The sequence below is a fragment of the Henckelia pumila genome, chromosome 3 (genome assembly GCF_033568475.1).
Source record: "Henckelia pumila isolate YLH828 chromosome 3, ASM3356847v2, whole genome shotgun sequence".
In the NCBI taxonomy this organism is placed as follows: Eukaryota; Viridiplantae; Streptophyta; class Magnoliopsida; order Lamiales; family Gesneriaceae; genus Henckelia; species Henckelia pumila.
Genome location: NC_133122.1, coordinates 156,866,376 through 156,873,679, shown reverse-complemented (window position 1 = coordinate 156,873,679; position 7,304 = coordinate 156,866,376).

Here is a 7,304-nt window from a genome sequence, read left to right as displayed (position 1 = left end):
CAAAGGTCATGAATGCCAACAGTTACCTACTGATTTATCTTCGAGAAAATCCGAAAGAGATACTGGCTCAGACTGTTGATAAGCATACATTATCGATATTTGTGCACTCTTGCATTTATCTAAAAGCTCAAAATAGTTATTATTTGCAAACAGTGATTTGTCTTCATCAATATCTGTTTTCCTTCTCGATGATATCTCGTTTAATGTGTGATGTGACGTAACTTTATTGCTTATTGATTCATAAAGCAGATAATGCGCATAGATTTGTTTATTTCAGGAAACAGAGAAGGACATATTATATAAGAGCCCTAAAGGCTTCAAGAGCCCTACTGATCTCCTTCTCCACCTCACTTTTCCAAGAGAGCATGAAGAACGTAAGCTCCCTGGTAGGAGAGCAAACGTAGCCGAGATCATCCGATCGGATGCGCTCCAGTCCTTCTAGCTCTTTGTAGAGCGAGAGGAGCAATAGGCCCTCTGGACTGAAGACCAACATCGAGTCAGACGACCCCAGCTTGTCTTCATATTGCTGCACAAGGGCAGCATAGTCTCTCTCAGAATCGTGAGGATGGCCAGTTGAGAGAAACAGACACAACTCTTCAATTGTCTCAATTTCTTCAACAACCTGGAAGAACACAGCATCTTCGTACTCTCGAGACCTTACTCTCTTCAGCACAGCGGCGAATTCTTCTGCCAAATCATTTCCCGAACCCGGCATATTGTTTTCTGATTTATTGAATGACTTCTTATTGTTACACGACTGATATATTCACTTCATATTTATAGGCATAATAAGAGAAGGTGAAACGTCGGGTGATATCAATCGTCTACTGAACGGATCACGCATCAAATCATTACTCTAAAAATCGACGGCGTGTCCAAGACTTCACATATCATGATGTCAGACGTTCAAGAATGATTACAGTCATTGGAATTCGAATCCAACCGCCTTATATTATATTTTATTATATTATATTCATTGTACTTACTTTATTTTACCATGTATCTTTCACTCTCTCTCTTTTTCAAAATTAAAAATTTTAAGTGACGTGACACCATATTTACCGATCATTTCAGACGTCTCTCACAACTTGTCTTGCAAATCAAACTCATATTCAGTTTTTGCATCTGCATTCTTCACAAACTATTGATCAAATACTTTGTTTGCAGAAAAACTCAAGGATGTCTATCCAAAAGACTTGTCTGGCTATTAATTTCGATGAAGTTCATTCCATCCAGAATGCGGAAATTTCAGCCATGTTCAACATGATTGAAGCTTCAGGTCTTCGCAAATTTCTTAGCTCTGGATCAACGGTCAACTATGATCTGGTCAAGGAATTCTTTGAATCCGCCCAACTACATCATGGATGCATCATATGTATCATCAGAGGACGGAAGATTGAGTTCAATCAACGTTTCTTCGGCGACACTTTCAACTTGCCCACAACCGGTTTGATGAAATGCGCAGACTTACCTGACGGAAATGCAACTCATTGGGCAGCTTAATTCACACTTGATGGCTCACCCATTAAGGTCAATGGCCTCAAACAAAGCTTGAAGCCAGCATACCGACTGTTGGCTAACATAGTCGCAAAAACTCTTTTAGCCAAGGCTGGCTCCTACGACAAGATCACTCTCGAAAAGCTTCAGTACATGGCCTCTATTGCCTCCCAGTTGAACTTCAACTGGTCTTCGATTCTCTACTCTAATGTGAAATGATTAGAGGCAAAGGACAATCGGAAGGTTTTGCACTACATATATGTTATCTACTTGCAGCCCTAGACGTTGACTCCTCAGACTATGAAGTCCTTCATGCAGCCAAATGGTTAAATGCAGTCACAATCCCTCTGTTCTTAAACAAGAATCAGGTGACTTCTGACCAGCTCAGGACTATCAAACGAGAAATTGGGGCAGAGCAACACACTGCCAAAAGCACTGCAGCTCCCCAAGTCAAGCGTACTCGACCGATCAGACAACCTATTCAAGTAGACTCTGATCTGGAGGATGAGGTTAGTGACAATGCTCCCTTAGTTCAAGTATTCGCTCACCCCTCTCCATCCCAAAAGGAAAAAATGGCTCCCAAGCTATCTCACCCGAAACCAAAGAGGATCAAGTTTCTATCTACAGTTCACACCCCAACGTCTCAACTGACCACAGCAACCACTGAAGTCTCAACATCCGAAACACTATCTACTCACCCAATCCAAATTCCCCAAATAACTTCCGAACCAACTTACAGCACCATTGTTACCACATTACCCATTTCTCTGCCCTCACCGACTTCATCAGTTGATATTGCTGTCATCATCAGTCAGCAAATCTTGAGAACACAAGAGTTGGTTGTGAAGACCCAGATTCCTCCACCAAAAGGAATCACTATCCAGAAACCCTCGTTCTTTGTACTGACCTCAACTTCAACCGACCCTCAGGGAAAAGGAAAAGCACCTCTCATCCCATTTCAAAAAACCCAATCGGTAGGAAAAATGGAGGTTCTTATCATTATTTTTAACATTCTCCAGGCTGTGCGGTTCAAACTACAGGAATTTGATGAATGGGTGAACTATCGTCTGAATGCTTCATATTCTCAGATCTTGCTTGAGAACTATCAGCCGATGAGCAAAACTGCCAAAGATGACACTGAAGTCATCTTACGTCTTAAGCAGTCAGTTGATGTCACTGACACTTTTTACGAGAATATCGGCTCAAATACTTCATCCCACTACCGGATGAAGAATACATACAGGCGTATAACAACGTAGTTCAGACCATGATCCCTCTTCTAGATTCTCATGATAACTCGGAAACATCTGACTTCGTATTTTCAGCAGAGGAACAGGAATTTATTGCGGCACAAGACGAATGTCCCTTGACATATTTTCCGTTTGCTTCCTCATCAGCCGCTGAACCTACGTCAAATGCTGATCTCATCCCAGACACTCCACTGACTGACCCAATCACAACAGTTACTGGTGATAATCTTCCTGAGATCCCACTCACATCAGTCTCAGATGTTATGCAATCAATTTTCGATGATGAACAACCAACATTTCCTCTTCTGGAGATCCATTCTGAAGACTCGCCTCAACCTACAACTGACGGCTTGCAGCCCTCCAATCCAATTCACCAAACAGATCAGGTAATTGGAATCGATGTCCGTTCATCAATCGATACCACCATAGTCTCGCCTCCAAAAGAACAAACTACCACACTTGCTTCAACTTCAGCTGTTGACTCCGAACCAGCGAATTATGCTTTGGAACGCATCGTAGAAGATTTTCGCGAGACCACATAGCGACTCAGCAATCGCATACAAGGACAAGACCCTGGCATTGACAACACAAGATCAGCGATTATGTCTCGTCTTAACAGTTTGTCTTCTGAACTCGGCAGATGCGTCACTGAACTGAAAAACTACAAAGAACGCAATCTTCGAGCTATTGGTACTATTGCCGAACAGGTCTCTCAAACTGTTCGACGCACAAATGAGCATACTTCAACGCAAATATCAGTTCTTCAGGCTGATTTAACCGCTCATATCGACTCCCGTATTGACACTTTTCAAAACACTGTCGGTGCTCAACTAGGAGAGATCATCTCTCATCTCACCCGTGGTGATGTCAAAAAGGGGGAAGTATCCAGAAAATCAGTTGACACCTCTTCACAGAGAATGCAAAGAAAGTAAGGTACATTTTATGTACATTTTATTTACTTAACGAAATGTAGGTGTAATAGGTCTTCACTGCTACTTATCAATGATTGCTTGTAACATTAATTTTTCAATGCAATTCATCTTCGCAATGAATTCATTTCGTCTACTATCTTCTTTAAATGATTTTTGGGGCCTAGGTTTTGTCATCACCAAAAAGGGGGAAATTGTTGAATCCTGAATTTTGGTGATAACAAAACAATACTTTGTTGTTTAGTCGGCCGCCATTTATTTGTATAAGCAGCTACGTCAACCGAACAAAGACATATCTACCAACGGCAGCCAAAGCATGCAAAGTAGTTGTACGTCAACCGAACAAGTACATATCTACCGACATCAGCTAAAGCTTATCAACCAACGAAAGATGAAAAATAGTTGTATGTCAAACATATCTACCGAACTTCAAATACAAAAAGCTATACACTACATTTCGAAGTTACAGTTTCCGAGATCTCAGAAAGTGACAAGACAACTGAAAAGCAAAAGGACGAAGCATTTAAGGATTTGTCTGATAAAGTGAGAAAGCCTTAAATAGCATTTAATGTGAGCGACACATTGAATAGACAATTAAAGGCGCTCCAAGTACGAAATATTCAGAAAGCTTTATCAGTAGGGAAATCCTACCGTTGGACAAAGAAGAAAGACGTTGAAGACAAAGGCTATATATATCAAAGCCTCTCTAGACAAAAAAAAAAGAGACGACAGAACACAACACAACAAACGCTTATTGAGAATCTGTCTATCTGAGCTCTCGAACCCATCTTGAATACTCAATCGCTCAAAGAGAAAACCCTTAGCCTTAACAGCTTTATCCGATCTTCGAAGAGATCTTTTCAAGGGTTGCTCAAATCCAGATATCGTTTGAAGAACGCTACCTGATACAAGGATTTGAGAAGTCTTAAGTCCTCGAGAGACTAAGACAATCATCATCACCATCTGAAGAAAAGTTTGATAAGAGCTTCAAATCTTATAACTGTGAATCTAGGAGTTCCATATTAGGCATTGGATAAGTCCTAACTTGGATCGGGTGTATTGCAAGATGTTGTAATAACCAAAGTCTTCTAGTGAATCCTTCCGAGGTGGAAGAAGGGGTGACGTAGGAGATTGAGTTCCGAACATCCAAGAAACATATCTGTGTCTACTTACGTTATTGAATTGCATCATTCCATGGATATCATCTAGCATGTTTAGAGCTATTTCCGCACTAATCATAGTTGCTCTTATATCTCTAGCAGGCTAAAAGAAAACCGGTCGAGTGAACTAACATTTACTCAACCATATTGCATTAGATTTTAAAGACTATCAATAGTGTGTATTCACCCCTCCTCTACACACTATATCGATCCCCAACACATGACATGCTGTATATAAAGGCATATAAAACATGCAATCACATAATCCATGCAAACACATAATACATGCATACTCAATCTGAATATCTCGAATAATATTTTCGTACCTCATAAACTAGGCAAGCTAGACCAGCACTATGTCCAAGCCTATAGTCCGCACTACAATGCAAAGTACTCATGCATTATAATCTTATATTCTAAAAGTCTTAACTACACTATAGCATACTCCCTATTTACTATAAGGAGCCAGAGCTATATCTGCGTCCGTCGTCAGCCCGCTGATGACGACTGCCCCAGAACTTGGGCACCGCTCCGCCGCAACCCCGGAGCGCCTGGCCAACCTCCGGACCAAGCCTAGGAAGGCTGGAAACACCCCAAAACCCCTAGAATACACTAAAGACCGAGAGAGAAGTTGGAAATTGGTGTGAAAATTCTGAATTTCGGAGGGCCTATTTATAGGCGGAGTTCGGACGGTCCGAACTACCACTTGTCCGAGCCGTTTAGACACCTGGACCCTGCGGAGTTCGGACGGCCCGAAGTGGTCCGTGTGCTCCGAACTGTTTTGGTCCTTCTGAAGTCATTTTTGAACCCCCGGGACCTACCCCACCATTTTCGGACGTTCCGGATCTGATTTTCCACTCATTTTCACCAAATAAGGACTCCTTAAACATGTTTTGACACTTTTAAAATTATATGTCATTTTATAACATGTTTAAAATCACTTAATCTTGTAAAATGAAACCGGACTACTACACTGTAAGTAGGAGATAAGGATACTTCAGCTATACAAACTTTAATGCTACCTGAACACAAAGAATATATAAGGAATTTTCACGAGCACCAATCATATGAGCAGAGGCTCCAGAATCAAGAATCCACGAATCATTATAGACATTATAAGTATATTGAGTTGTATGAGCAGGTGGACATGATCCATGTTTTTAAAACCGAACAGAACCGGCCGGTTCGATCGGGAATCAGTCACAGGTCTGGTCTGGAGCACCCCAAAAAACCGTTTTAACTGTCAAATAGGTCAAGAACAGGTTGAACCGTTTTTTTTATTTCTTTTTCGAAAAATTAAATTTTTTAATTTTTAAAACTTCAAATTTAATATTTTTTTATATATGCATGATTATTTGTATTTCATTAAAAATATTATTTTAGTAATTTTAGATTTTTTAAAAATTAATTATTTTATTATTTTAAAAATGTATAACTATAATTGATATTTTTAATACATTTATACATTTATATAGTTTTCAAGGCATGGTAAATATATATTTTTTTGAATTTATATACATCTTTTGGGTTTTTAAAATTTAAAATATATTATTCATTATTATGTTGTATAAATGATTTTTCGGTTCGACCATTCAGTTAAAATAGTCCGACCTATTGGACCGTTTTTTTAAGGTAGACCAATTCGACCACAAGTATGGTTATGAAAACATTGGACATGATATACTTGTGTGCAAGATGAGAGGAAGGAGTGGTAGTAGTAGTAGCCGTGATACAAGGAGATTCAAGTCTAGCCAAAAGGTGCAGGAGAGTTTGCACTGATGGGATCGGATAGTCCCATAGAAGATTTTTCTTCACCTGAGATTGAGGTCGTGAACCACTAAATCTTCTACCACCATAGCCTCCTTAATTTGGGACTGACATGGATTATCCAGCATGTGTCCTTGGTGTGATTTGGTTTCGCACAATATTCACATTTTCTCTCATTTTCTTCTTCGCCTCTTTTACTTGTACTTCAAGCTGCATTATATTTTGTAGTGATAGTATGCGATTCGACAAGCAATACCAGATCTTTCGTTAGAAATGATTGGTTCCGTCTGCTTTCTTCCTGTTGTACGTAGTTAAATGCCTGTCGTAAAGAGGAAAATTAAAAGGGTCTCTTCCAAGAACTTGTACTCAAATTTGATCAAAGACATCATTCAGCCTTGCTAGAAAATCACACAAGTTCCTGTTAGGAAGATGTACTCCGAATTATGAACAATACAACAACAACAATAGCAGCATCAATAATGAACAAGTCGATGCGAGAGAATCTCTCTATCCGCAAGACAAAATTGCCTGTTAACAGTGCTCAACGTTGACGACAATCGACTCTAAGATACAATGACTAACGATCGTGATATAGCAGCACTACAAATATCACGAACTTCAGCGAACGAAAATAAGTAAAACTTTCTTTTGAGAGAGTGAGGGAGAATTCGCAGAAAACAAAAATCTGATGTATATACGTT